This window comes from Theropithecus gelada, chromosome 2 (assembly GCF_003255815.1).
Source record: "Theropithecus gelada isolate Dixy chromosome 2, Tgel_1.0, whole genome shotgun sequence".
Taxonomy (NCBI): domain Eukaryota; kingdom Metazoa; phylum Chordata; class Mammalia; order Primates; family Cercopithecidae; genus Theropithecus; species Theropithecus gelada.
The window spans coordinates 82,441,677-82,456,751 of record NC_037669.1 but is presented as its reverse complement, the minus strand read 5'-3'; positions in this window follow the sequence as shown (position 1 = coordinate 82,456,751).

The following is a 15,075-nucleotide window of genomic DNA, read 5'->3' as shown; positions in this document are numbered from 1 at the left end:
TCTGTCACCTAGGCTGGAGTGCAGTGGCACCATCTCAGGTCACTGTAATCTCCGCCTCCTAGGTTCAGGTGATTCTCCTGCCTCAGCCTCCCTAGTAGTTGGGATTACAGGCATGTGCCACTATGCCTGGCTAATTTTTTTCTGTACTTTTAGTAGAAATGGGGTTTTGCCATGTTGACCAGGCTGGTCTTGAACTCCTGACTTCAAGTGATCCACCCACCTTGGCCCTCCAAATGTTGGGATTACAGGCGTGAGCCACCATGCCTGGCCTAAGTTGATTTAATAAACTGTATGTGATTCAAGCATTTTAATTTGGTCTGTAAGCTCTTGTGTCCTTTGATCTTTGGGATAGCCTGCCTGATAGTGTAATTGAAGTTTACCATTGCATCAGGGTAATTTCCCACGCAACAAAATGCCTTAAAATAAGAAAAACTAAATAATATGTTCTAGAACTGCAGTAGAATAGCCACTAGCCACATTTGGCTATTTAAATTTAAGTTGATTAAAATTAAGAAAAAAATGAAAAATTCATTTGCTCAGGTCCATTAGCCACATTTCAAGTGGTCAATAGTTACACATGATTGGTGAATGCCAACAGACAACTGAACAGTGCAGAACATTTCTATCATCACATAAAGTTGTATATTTTTAGTAGAGATGGGGTTTCACTATATTAGCCAGGATGGTCTCGATCTCCTGATCTCGTGATCCGCCCACCTCAGCCTCCCAAAGTCCTGGGATTATAGGCGAATCACATAAAGTCCTATTGGACAATAATGTTCTAGAAACTTAGAGGCCAGTGTGGCTAGAGGGTGATGCTGAGGACAGCTGGCAAGAGATGGGTTTGGAGAGGAATGCAATGTCAATGTCATGCAGGGAATTGTGCACCATGGTAAGAGTTTGAATTTTAGTCTAACATATATAATCTGGTTTATATCTTAAGAAGATTCCCTCTAGTTATTTGCTGAATAATAGGTTGGAAGGTATGCAGAATATGGTTAATAGTAGGTCCAATAGCTCCCCTTTGAAAATCCAGCTTAGGCTGGGCGTGTTGGCTCATGTCTGTAACCTCAGCACTTTGGGAGGCCCAGGCAGGCAGATAACCTGAGGTCAGGAGTTCAAGAACAGCCTGGCCAGAATGGTGAAATCCCGTCTCCACTAAAAATACAAAAATTGGTCAGACTCGGTGGCTCATGCCTGTAATCCCAGCACTTTGGGACGCCAAAGTGGGCGAATCAGGAGGTCAGGAGTTTGAGAACAGCCTGGCCAACGTGGTGAAACCCTGTCTCTACTAAAAGTACAAAAGTTAGCTGGGTGTGGTGGCACACACTTATAATCCCAGCTGTTCAGGAGGCTGAGGTAGGAGAATTGCTTGAACCCAGGAGGTGGAGGTTGCAGTGAGCCAAGATTGTGCCACTGCACTCCAGCCTGGGTGACAGAGAGAGACTCCATTTCAAAAAAAAAAAAAAAAAAAAATATATATATATATATATATATATATATATATTAGCCAGGAGTGATAGTGCATGCCTATAGTCCCAGCTACTCAGGAGGCTGAGGCAGAAGGATTGCTTGAGCCCAGGAGCTCAGGGCAGCTGTGAGCTATGATCATGACACTGCATTCCAGCCTAGACAACAGAGTGAGACCCTATCTCAAAGGAAAAAAACAAAAACAAAGTCCAGCTTACAAGGGTGGTCCTTGGTTGGAACTTGGATCTTGGGAGGGTTTCCACCACCCAACTGACAAGAATGGCTCATTGTGTCTAAATTGTATGAATGCTGTGCTTTATGCTTATCTTAGTCTATGTGCAGGCTGATAAAACAAAATACCATAAACGAGGTGGCTTATAAACAACAGAAATGTATTTCTCACAGCTGTGGAGACTGGGATATCTAAGATCAAGGCACTGGCAGATTCAGTGTCTGGTGAGGGTCTAGTTCATAGAAGGTACGTTCTTACTGAGTCCTCACATGGTAGAAAGATGAGGAGTCTCTCTCAGGCCTCTTTTATTAGGGGACTAATCCCACTCTGCTCCCATGACCTAATCATATCCCAAAGATCCCACCTCCTAATAACATCACCTTGTGTGAGGTTTTCAACATATGAATTTTGGAACCATGTAAGTATTCAGACCACAGCAATGCTGAACACCTGCTTTCCTTTGAGGAATCAGGAATTTTGGTACATTTTGCATAGGCAGGGGGTGCATATGCAACCAGCTCCCATAAAATCCTGGGGTGTGGCTGGGCACCGTGGCTCACGCCTGTAATCCCAGCAGTTTAGGAGGCCGAGGCAGTTGAATCATGAGGTCAGAAGATCGAGACCATCCTGGCTAATACAGTGAAACCCTGTCTACTAAAAACACAAAAATTAGCCGCGTGTGGTGGCAGGTGCCTGTAATCCCAGCTACTCAGGAGGCTGAGGCAGGAGAATCGCTTGAACCCGGGAGGCGGAGGTTGCAGTGAGCTGAGATCGCACCACTGCGCCACTGCACTCTAGCCTGGGTGACAGAGTGAGACTCTGTCTCAAAAAAAAAAAAAAAAAAAAAAGAAATTCCTGGGGTGCTGGGTCTTTAACAAACTTACCTGGTTGGCAATACTTCACTTGTACTGTCACAACCCATTGCTGGGAGAATTTTTTTTTTTTTTTTTTTTTTTTTTTGACAGAGTGTCCCCCTTTTTTCCCCGGCTGGAGGGCAATGGCGTGATCTTGGCTCACTGCCACCTCTGCCTCCTGGATTCCAGTGATTCTCCTGTCTCAGCCTCCCAAGTAGCTAGGACTACAGGTGCCTGCCACCACACCCGGCTAATTTTTGTATTTTTAGTAGAGACGGGGTTTTGCCATGTCGGCCAGGCTGGTTTTGAACTCCTAACCTCAGGTGATCCGTCTGCCTCGGCCTCCCAAAGTGCTGGGATTACAGGTGTGCACCACTGCGCCTGGCCGCTGGGAGAATTAAGTATGTCCCATGTGATACCAGTGGAACTCATTTCCTCTGAACTTTATCCCATGTGAGTTTTTCCTTTTGCTGATTTTGCTTTGAATCTTTTTGCCATAATAAATCACAGATGTGAGTATGACTATATTCTGAGTCCTGTGACTCTCCTTAGTAAATAATTGAAACTGGGGGTGGTCTTGGGGACCCCTATACAGAGGAGGAGAAAATAACAATGAAGTGGGAAGATTCTTTGAGAGGCAATTTCAATAATTCAGATGAGAGACAATGATGGCTTGGACTAGAATGGTGGCAAGATGAAGAGAAACATAAAGATTTTTAAAATATTATCATTGTTGTGGAAATACAGGTGTAGAAAGGAACTCCTCAGCTGATATAGTGATGGGAAATTTGGTTCTTTCTCTCCAATTCCCCACTCCTTTTTGGGTTTTAACTTGGATTCAATTTACTATTTACAATGTTCTGCCTATAATGTTCAAAGGATAGAACCACCCACATGTAGCTCATCTTTTTCACTTTCCATATCCACAAAATGTGTAAGTTTTTCCCTTGAACAGCTCTCATTTCTATTCCTTCTGCCTCTTCTCCATTGCTGGTCCCACCGTTGTATCTCTTGAGGTTCAAATTAATGCATCAATTCAGAAAGTCAGTCTTCCTAATATCGGGTTCTCACATCCTTAGCCACATTAAACATGTTCTAATTTTCCTTAATGACCAATCCATTCCCATTGCCATCACATTAAATTCCTTTTCCCCAGTTTCAAGGCTCTCCATAATCTAGTTCTATCCTATCTGGCTTAACTTCCCATCCTAGTCTTCCCTCTTACTTTTCCTCCTCTTCCCAGGGCTCCACTGACCCAATGTGATCCTTCCTACCCCAAGGCTTTAGTCATTCACTTTTATTTTTATTTTTTAGTAGAGATGAGATCTTGCTTTGTTGCCCAGGCTGGTCTCAAACCCCTGGGCTCAAGTGATCCTCTTGCCTCGGCCTCCCAAATTGCAGGATTACAGGTGTGATCCACCCTATCTGGCCTCATTTACTTCTTATACTTTTCTCTCTCCTTATCTCTCTGATTCATTCAAGTCCCATTTTATTCATAAAGCCTTTCTTTTCTTTCTTTTCTACTTTTTTGTGTTAGGGTCTCACTCCATCACCCAGGCTGGAGTGCAATGATGACTCACTGCAGCCTCGACCTCCTGGGCTTAAGTGATCCTCCTGCCTCAGCCTCCCAAGTAGCTGGAACTATAGCCATGTGCCATTACACCCATCTAAATTTTAAAAAAAATTTTTTTTTAGAGATGGAGGTCTCCCTATGTTGCCAAGGCTGGTCTCAAATTCCTGGGCTCAAGCAATCCTCCCGCCTCGGCCTCCCAAAGTGCTGGGATTACAGGCACAAGCCACCATGCCCAGCCTCCTTCTTTGTTTTGAGTTTCCTAAATCAAATTAAATTTGGTATTGGCTTCATTTGCCTGTCTCATGTAATGACCAATATTCTCGTGTCCCTCCCTCCTTGAAGCATACATAAATCCTGGAAATTATGGACTACATGAAAATTGAATGAAGAAACTTGGCCTTTGGTTTATCATCTTATGGCTTGGAGATATTCACCGGCCTCATTTTCTGTTTGAATATAAGCAGCTCTGTTGGGGGCATCTTACTGCAGGTTCTATGGCCACATTTCTTAGAGTTGAGGGCCCAGGCACCCATACACATCTTCGGTGGTTTTGTACCCCCTAGGACAGAGCTGTATTGGATCAAGACTAGTATCTCTGGACTGACGCGGTGGCTCACGCCTGTAATCCCAGCACCTTGAGAGACCGAGGCGGGCGGATCACCTGAGGTCAGGAGTTTGAGACCAGCCTCAACATGGAGAAACCCCATCTCTACTAAATACAAAATTAGCCCGGCATGGTGGCGCATGCCTGTAATCCCACCTACTCAGGAGGCTGGGGCAGGAGAATTGCTTGAACCTGGGAGACGGAGGTTGCGGTGAGCCGAGATCGTGCCATTGTACTCCAGCCTGGGTAACAAGAGCAAAACTCCGTCTCAAAAAAAAAAAAAAAAAAAGACTAATAGCTCCATTAGTCATAGACTTACATACAATCTCATAGTAACTTCTTTTATATGGGTAAGATTTTTCTTTCAAGTTAAATTGTTTTGTAATTTATGCTTTTGTACGCCTTACTGTGCTGAACATGGAAAAATCCAATAAATACTTGTTGATAGGCGCAAAGAAGAGAATGCATAATTTCTGCCTAAGGGAATTTACAACTGGCCAAGGAAGTATAACCAAGAAGGGGAGGCCCAGATATGACCACAAATTAAGGAATTGTAAGATAACTAAAATGGGAATTTAAAAGGAAGGAAGTATTATAGAGGATCTAAAAAGACAAGATTGGCCGGGTGCAGTGGCTCAAGCCTGTAATCCCAGCACTTTGGGAGGCCGAGGCGGGTGGATCACAAGGTCAAGAGATTGAGACCATCCTGGCCAATATGGTGAAACCCCATCTCTACTAAAAACACACAAAAAAAATTAGCTGGGCGTGGTGGCACGCGCCTGTAGTCCCAGCTGCTTGGGAGACCGAGGCAGGAGAATTGCTTGAACCCAGGAGGCGGAGGTTGCAGTGAGCTGAGACTGCGCCACTGCACTCCAGCCTGGACACAGAGCAAGACTTCGTCTCAGAAAAAAAAAAAAAAAAGACAAGTTTATATCTTGCTGGGGGTTCAGAAAGGATACATAGAGAGGAACACATTAAAGAATGCTTTTGAAGCCTTGAACCTCTTTTGAGAGAGAAAAAAAGACCTGTTTTTTGCTTTCTAATTTTTTGAGATAAGTTTTTTTTAGACAAAATCTCACTCTGTCGCCCAGGCTGGAGTGCAGTGGTGTGATCTCAGCTCACTGCAACCTCCACCTCCCAGGTTCAAGCGATTCTCTTGCCTCAGCCTCCAGAGTAGCTGGGATTACAGGCGCCCCCCACAACCATGCCCGGCTAATGTTTTAGCACTCCAGCCTGGGTGACAGAGCAAGACTCCGTCTCAAAAAAAAAAAAAAAAAAGGTCTGGCTGGGAGCGGTAGCTCACGGCTGTAATCCCAGCACTTTGGGAGGCTGAGGCGGGGCGAATCATCTGAGGTCAAGAGTTCAAGACCAGCCTGACCAACCTGATGAAACCCTGTCTCTACTAAATATACAAAAAATTAGCCAGGCATGGTGGCACATGCCCATAATCCCAGCTACTTGGGAGGCTGAGGCAGGAGAATAACCTGAACTTGGGAGGCAGAGGTTGCAGTGAGCTGAGATCGTGCCATTGCACTCTAAACTGGGCAACAAGAGCGAAACTCTGTCTCAAAAACCAAACCAAAACAAACAAACAAAAAAATGACTTTTAGCCAGGCATGGTGGCAGGTGCCTGTAGTCCCAGCTACTTGGGAGGCTGAGGCAGGAGAATCACTTGAATCTGAGAGGCTGAGGTTGCAGTGAACCAAGATCGTGCTATTGCACTGCAGCTTGAGCAACAAGAAGAAAACTCCATCTCAAAAAAAAAAAAAAAAAAAGGTTGACCAGTAAACTGCAGGCACCAACCACCTGTTTCAGCACTTGTCACTGCCCCATCCTCACCTCCGAGGCCCAGAAGAATGACATAATAAGGTCAAATTTATCTATATAATATCACAAACTAACAAATAGTACATCTGCCATTCCCCCTCCCCCTTCCCAGGTACCTTTCCAATAGGATTGACTACAAAACTGGCTGGCCTGATACAAGATACATATGTAGGAGAACATGATGACTTAAAAAAAGCATTAGACACAAGAAAAACATTATCTTTCATTTCATAAGAAAATGCTAAAAAGCAGAGAAGTAAATGTTTTATTGTTACATAGGAATGTGTATGAACGTTAGTGACTGATTACTAATAAAAAATGAAATTCTAGAATCCTGTTTGCATACATTTGAAAAAGAGATGCCAGAACAGCATTTGTGTGGGATCTGTCACAAAAAGCACTAACAATACGGTCACAGTTAAATTACTGTATTTCAAACAGCCAAATGCAGGTCAGGATGAGGGAGTGCGGTTAGAGCTGGAAAGAAAATTCAGTACTGAGGAGTGGTAGGTAATAAGGTCAGGGACTGCATTTGTTTCTGCAGCCAGAAGTTTTCTGATGATTCTTTGATGGCTGATATATATCAGATGTTAGTTTAAAAAGCGGTTTGCAGGGCCCTTCAAAAGAGTCATATTCAGCAGATGTAAGGTGGGTCTAGCAATCTGCACCCTTTTAATACACCTTCTAAGTTATTCGAATGCAGGTGATCTGGAGATTGTACCTTGAGAAACATCTAGAGCAATTACTGCTTCAATGTATCTATACATTTATTTATTTATTTGGTTTGAGATGGAGTTTCTCTCTTGTTGCCCAAACTGAGTGCAATGGCATGATCTTGGCTCACTGCAACCTCCGCCTCCTGGATCCAAGAGATTCTCCTGCCTCAGCCTCCCAAGTAGCTGGGATTACAAGCATGCACCACCACACCCAGCTAATTTTGTGTTTTCAGTAGAGATGGGGTTTCATCTGTGTTAGTCAGGCTGGTCTCAAACTCCTGACCTCAGGTGATCCACCCACCTCGGCCTCCCAAAGTGCTGGGATTACAGGTATGAGCCACCATGCTCAGTCCAAATTTTCTAAACAAAACGTAGAGTGTACAAAACTTTCTAGTTGGAGAGGGTGGCTAAGGAACTTGTTCAGAAAGTTTATTTAGAATATTAGAGGTGCTAAGGGGCCCTTGAGGGAGACTGGAGGAGCCATGGGTTAAGAGATGCTTAAGAGGAGTGCTTCTTAAAGGTCAAGTGCACACACATCACTGGGATCTTGTTAAATGCATTTGCTAAGTCAGTGGGACTGAGTGGGTCCTGAGAAATCTGTATTTTAACAAGCTTCCAAGTGATGATAATGCAGCTGGTCCTGGCCAGGCACAATGGTTCACACCTGTAATCCCAGCACTTTGGGAGGCCGAGGCAGGTGGATCACCTGAGGTCAGGAGTGCGTGACCAGCGTGACCAATATGGTGAAACCCCATATCTACTAAAAATACAAAAATTAGCCGGGTGTGGTGGTGTGTGCCTGTAATCCCAGCTACTCGGGAGGCTGACACAGGAGAATTGCTTGAAACTGGGAGGCGGAGGTTGCAGTGAGCCAAGATCATGCCACTGCACAACCTAAATGACTAAATTACAGACCGAGACTCTATCTAAAAAAAAAAAAAAAAAAAAAAGGTAATGCAGCTGATTCCAGGGCCACACTTTAAATAGCAAGACTTTATACTGAAAATGGGGTAATGGGGTATATAATGGAGAGAGATACGTTTAGACATTGTATATGAGATGGAAAACCAAAACATAAAACACCATCAAGTTTTGAAATAAACTTAATCCAAAAGTTAAGCAAACACGAATCTTGAAAGAGGAAATAACTGAATTAGAACCCCAGGCAGTGCAGATAGTCTAAAAGTGAATCACAAGGCTCTCTCAGGTTTTCCCAGGCCACACCCGCCCCTGTAGAGCATGTTTGATGCTTACATGAAAAGAGGGGTTATAGATAAGGTCTAGGCAAGGTCCCATCAGCTTCTATTCAAAAAAGTCCATCAAAGTTTCTTAAAGAAGCTGGATGTGTGGCCGGGCGCGGTGGCTCAAGCCTGTAATCCCAGCACTTTGGGAGGCCGAGATGGGCGGATCACAAGGTCAGGAGATCGAGACCATCCTGGCTAACACGGTGAAACCCCGTCTCTACTAAAAAAAATACAAAAAACTAGCCGGGCGAGGTGGCGGGCACCTGTAGTCCCAGCTACTCGGGAGGCTGAGGCAGGAGAATGGCGTAAACCCAGGAGGCGGAGCTTGCAGTGAGCTGAGATCCAGCCACTGCACTCCAGCCTGGGCCACAGAGCGAGACTCCGTCTCAAAAAAAAAAAACAAAAAACAACAAAAAAAAGAAGCTGGATGTGGTGGTGCATGCCTTTAGTCCCAGCTACTCAGTAGGCTAAGGTGGGAGAATCACTTGAGGCCAGGAGGTCAAACCTGCAGTGTGCCATGATGGCACCACTGTACTCCAGCCCAGCCTGGGCAACAAGAGTGAGGCCTTGTCTCAAACAAAAACAAAAACAAAACAACAAAAACAAACATTTCTTAAGCTCATTGTTTTCTCTGATTAACAAATCTACTCCCTACAAGCTAGAAAATGCAACTTTGCAACACAGGACAATCAATTATCAAACCAAGATCTGGCCGGGCATGGTGGCTCACGCCTGTAATCCCAGCACTTTGGGAGGCCGAGACAGGCGGATCACTTGAGGTTAGGAGTTTGAGACCAGCCTGGCCAACATGGTGAAACCCTGTCCCTACTAAAAATACGAAAATTAGTTGAGCGTGGTGGCGGGCACCTGTAATCCCAGCTACTCGGGAGGCTGAGGCAGGAGAATTGCTTAAAACTGAGAGGTGGAGGTTGCAATATGCCAAGATTGCGCTACTGCATTCCAGTCTGGGTGACAGAGTAAGATTCCATCTTAAAACAAACAAACAAAAAACCCAATATCTTATATCTTTCTCTGCTGAAAATCCCAGATGGTCCCCCTACTGTTAGGGACAAAAACCTAGATTTCTGAGCTTTTAATTCAATTTCCTCCACATTCTTCTCTGTCACTCTATTTCCAGCCCTATCTCTTGCCAATAACCAGTTTTCTCACACATTCTTAATGCAGTTCACACCCACCTACAGGGTACTTCCTACTTCTAGGCTTCTGCTCCAGTCAGTCTCTTTGCTGGAATGCCCTTTTAAACAATATATTCTTCAAAGCCTAGCTTAAACATAATAGCAATCATATGCAATAGTAATCTATATTTGCATAGTCCTCACTATTTGCTAGGCACTACATTATCTCAATGAATCCTCACTCCAACTCTGAAAGACAGGGATTATTATTTTCCATTCATTCATTCGGGAAATATTTATTGAACCCCTAATGCATGCCAAGCACTGCTTATAGCACAAGTCTCTTCCTTCAACAGGCTTACATTCCAGCTTTAAGAGACAAATAATAAGGCCGGGCGCGGTGACTCATGCCCGTAATCCCAGCACTTTGGGAGGCCGAGGCAGGTGGATCACTTGAGGTTAGGAGTTCAAGACCAGCCTGGCCAACATAGTGAAACCCTGCCTCTACTAAAAATATAAAAATTAGCCGGGTCTGGTGGTACATGCCTATAATCCCATCTACTTGGGAGGCTGAGACATGAGAATAGCTTGAACCTGAGAGGCGGAGGTTGCAGTAAGCCGAGATTGCACCACTGCACTCCTGCCTGGGTGACAGAGCAAGACTCTGTCTCAAAAAAAAAAAAAAAAAAAAAAAAGGGAAAGAGTGGAAAAAATAAGTAAACATACAGTGTGTCAATGAAAAGTGCTGTGGAGAAAAATGAAGCAGGGTATGGGGATATGAGGATACTGATAAAGGGAATGGTTTGAGCTAATGGTTGGAGACAACCATTAGCCTTGAAAATAGCTAGTGGCCAAGAAAACAGCAAGTGCAAGGAGCATGCTTGACAGGTTTGGCAAGGGTAGATGACCGAAGAGGAGGATGGTTGGGGCTGAGGTGAGACAAGTGGGGCTAATTCACATAGAAGGGCTTTCTAGGCTAGTCTAAGAATTTTGCTTTTTTCTCCAAGTTAGATGTAAAGCCATCTTGTGTTTTAAAAAGTCATGGGCTATTGCCTTGAAAAGTGATCACAAAGAGACCTGTTAGGAGTCTACTGCAAAGGCGCAGGTGAGACATGATAGACCAAGCTGCAAGCAGTGGAGGCGGGGAGAAAAGGTCAGATTCTGGATCTCTTTGAAGGTTCAACAGGCAGAATGTGATGGCTTGCAGGTGAGAGAATGAGAGATATTCTTGACTTAGGCCAACCAACTAATTTTTTTGGCCTCTACAGCTGGCAGGATACAGTTGCTATTTGTTGCTATCTTGTAAAGAATTTGAGGTTTAAGGAGGTTACATAACACACCCAAAGTCAACTGTCTCGTTATCTGTTACAGGTTTATCTGGAAACATTGAGCAGCAGTTTCCCTTCTTCCCATCTCCTAAGAAACTAGCCTGGGCTAGAGTTTTACCTTTCCGTTGACCTAAAGAATTAATAGGCCTTTGTTTTCCAAGAACTCTTTACTAACATAAAGAAAGGATGAATCGCACTGAGTCTGGGGAAGGGTTGTGGGATTTTTTTTTTTTCTTTTTGAGATGGAGTCTTGCTCTGTCACCCAGGCTGGAGTGCAGTGGCGCGATCACAACTCACTGCAACCTCCGCCTTCCAGGTTCAAGCAATTCTCCTGCTCCAGCTTCCTGAGTAGCTGGGATTACAGGCGCGCCCCACCATGCCCAGCTAATTTTGTGTATCTTTAGTAGAGATGGGGTTTCACCATGTTGGCCAGGCTGGTCTCAAACTCCTGACCTCGTGGTCCAAACGCCTTGCCCCCGCAAAGCGCTGCCACCGCGCCTGGCAGGGATTTTTTTTTTTTTTTTGAGACAGGGTCTCACTCTGTCACTCAAGCTGGCATATGCGGCATGATCTTGGCCCACTACAACCTCCGCCCTATCAGGTTCAAGCCATTCTTGTGCCTCAGCCTCCAAAGTAATTGGGATTACAGGTGTGCACCACCACGCCTGGCTAATTTTTTGTATTTTTAGTAGAAATGGGGTTTTGCCATGTTGGCCAGGCTAGTCTCAAACTCCTGACCTCAGGTGATCCACCCGCCCTGGCCTCCCAAAATGCTGGGATTACAGGCATGAGCCATCACTCCTGGCCTGGGATTTTTAGGATTTCCAAATGCTTTCCTCTCCTGAAGCTTGCAACAGAGGACAGGACTCAAGCAGGGATGACTGCAGGATGCCTGGGAGACAGTTCACTAAGCACTGAGACCCTGGAAGGAGTGCTGGTGACAGCTGTCTGGTCAGACGAAAGTAAATGAACAGCATCACCCCGTTTCAGTGACCCGGGACCACTTGACCACCCAAAACCTAGAGGTCTTGTATACTTCACTGCAGTACAGAAAGAAATCCCAGAAATAATTCTTATCCATCTTCAGAGTGTGGGCTCTAAGCCATATTTTATTTGAATAAATAAATTAAAAGAAGAAAAGAAATAGGACAGGGATGTTCACCATGTCTATTTATATAGAGTGTGATACTATGCATCCGTTTAGAAAGCTAGAATAGATTTATATTTATAGATGTGGAAAGATGTCCACAATGTGTTGCAAAATTAAAGGATCAGTTTACAGAACAGTATGTAGAATATGAATCTGTGTAAGTCAAATCCTGTGCATACATATGCCTACACAAATATATGGATGAAGAGACAGCTGGGAGCAAGTTCACAAAGTGCTGACAACACTTATCTGTGGCTAGTGAGGTTTATGTAATTTATTTCCTGCTTTTATGTATTAACTGAATTTTTAAAAAATAAGCATGTCTCAATTATGTAATCAGAAAAAAAGTTTTCTTCTTAGAAAAAAACTACTACCTTGGATTTTGCAATTTTACCTTTAATTATGCTATAAAACTGTTTTATCTAAAGATACATTTAAAATATTCATTAGACATTTTGCACCCTAGAAACTTTTTGGTAAGCCTCCATTTTCATCAATTAAATGCTGAAAAAGTTAAGTACATTAATCAGTGTCCTTTATGCTTGAATTCTTCCCACTAAGCACTCTGGTAAAAATACTCAGCTCCATTTACTCATTTTTAACATTACTTTTCTTGGGCTTTTGTGATGACAAAAATTAAGTGGTTACTTTTTAAATACCACAGTTACTTCCACAAATAAGATGACACGAATTTCACTGATATTAATTTTTTACTGAGGCACAAATAGTTTTAAAACAACCACAGGAAAAAAAGTGCTATTCAAAGTCTGGCATTTTAGTGCATTTACTGCAACGATTCTTCTTCCCAACTTGATTACAAAATTATATGACTTCCATGTTGTTACTTTTTCTTTAATTCTTGAAATACTAAGGCTATGGACACTACACTCATCTCAGTGATATTTCTAAATACATAGTTCCTGGATAAGAAAATCAGCTCAAATCAAGTGAATTTCCTGAATTCGAACTCTTAGAGTGTTGGGTACTAGGTCATAATTAGGTGTTAGGGATGAAAATCACTCTACTAGTTGAAAAACAATTTCAAAGAAGTAGATGGCTATTGACAATGAAATCAAGAACTGTGCCTTGCCTGTACAATACCCAATAGAGGACATTAAGAACTCTGCCACACCTGTTATATATTTAATAAAAGGAAAGGTTTTGTTCACAAAGAGCAGGAAGAGGAAAAAGGAAAATGAAGGTGGAAGTTCTCAGATAATGAAATGGATACAAATTTACTGGAAAATAGGTGAAGTAAATAGAAGCAAAATTTAATTTAAAAAAATTTAATTGGTGAATAGAAATGGGAGTTACACCTTAAGAAATTCGAGGAATGTCAGGCAAGGTGGCCCACACCTGTAATCCTAGCACTTTGGGAGGCCAAGGCGGGCGGATCACCTGAGGTCAGGAGACCAGCCTGGCCAACATGGTGAAACTCCGTCTCTACTAAGGATACAAAAAGTTAGCCGGGCATGGTGGCACATGCCTGTAATCACAGCTACTCGGGAGGCTGAGGCAGGAGAATCGCTTGAACACTGGAGGCAGAGGTTGCAGTGAGCTCAGATTGCGACGTTGCACGCCAGCCTGGGCGACAGAGCAAGACTCCGCCTCAAAAAAAAAAAAAAAAAAATTGGAGGAAAAACTTTTGGGGAAGAGGGAAGTCGTTTTTTAGACTCGTCTCTTTCCTTCAATCTCTCCATTTAATTAGTTACCAGTTTCTAGTGCAGGTTGACTCCTCAGCAGAAGTGGAAAATCTTAAAAGGTAGTCTTCAAGGCCGGGCGCAGTGGCTCACGCCTGTAATCCCAGCACTTTGGGAGACCAAGGTGCGCGGATCACCTGAGGTTGGGAGTCTGAGACCAGCCTGACCAACATGGAGAAACCCCGTCTCTGCTAAAAATACAGAATTAGCCGGGCGTGGTGGCACATGCCTGTAATCCCAGCTACTTGGGAGGCTGAGGCAGGAGAATTGCTTGAACCCAGGAGGCGGAGGTTGCGGTGAGCAGAGATCACACCATTGCACTCCAGCCTGGGCAACAAGAGCGAAACTCCATCTCAAAACAAAACAAACAAACAAAAAAGGTTGTCTTCAAGTTACTCTCACTGCTTCTACCTGGTTGTAACCTCATTCCTCCAATCCATCTTTCGTTTGGCCATCATTCTAAAATGTACAATTGATTATGTCAGCTGTTTGCTTTAAAATTCTTCAGTGGGCCGGGTGCAATGGTTCACGCCTATAATCCCAGTGCTTTGGGAGGTCAAGGTGGGTGGATCACTTGAGGTCAGGAGTGCAAGACCAGCCTGGCCAACATAATGAAACCCCGTCTCTCCTAAAAATACAAAAATTAGCGGGGCATGGTGCTGGGCGCCTGTAATTCCAGCTACTGGAGAGCCTGAGGCAGGAGAATCGCTTGAACTCAGGAGGCGGGGGTTGCAGTGAGCTGAGATCAAGCCACTGCACTCCAGCCTAAGCAACAGAGCAAGACTCTGTCTCAAAAAAAGATAACATAAAATAAAATACAATAAAATTCTTCAATGGCTTCTCATTGCCTTCAGGATAAAACAGCAAACATGGCCGGGCGCGGTGACTGATGCCTGTAACCCCAGCACTTTGGGTGGCTGCAGTGGGTGGATCACAACGTCTGGAGTTGGAGACCCGCCTGGCCAACATAGTGAAACCCCCTCTCTACAAAAAACACAAAAATTGACCGAGCGCAATGGCTCACGCCTGTAATCCCAGCACTTTGGGAGGCCGAGATGGGTGGATCACGAGGTCAGGAGTTCAAGACCAGCCTGGCCAAATTGCTGAAACCCTCTCTACTAAAAATACAAAAAAATTAGCCGGGTGAAGTGTGTGTGCCTGTAATCTCAGCTACTCAGCTATTCGGGAGGCTGAAGCAAGAGAATCGCTTGAGCCCAGGCAGCAGAGGTTATAGTGAGCCG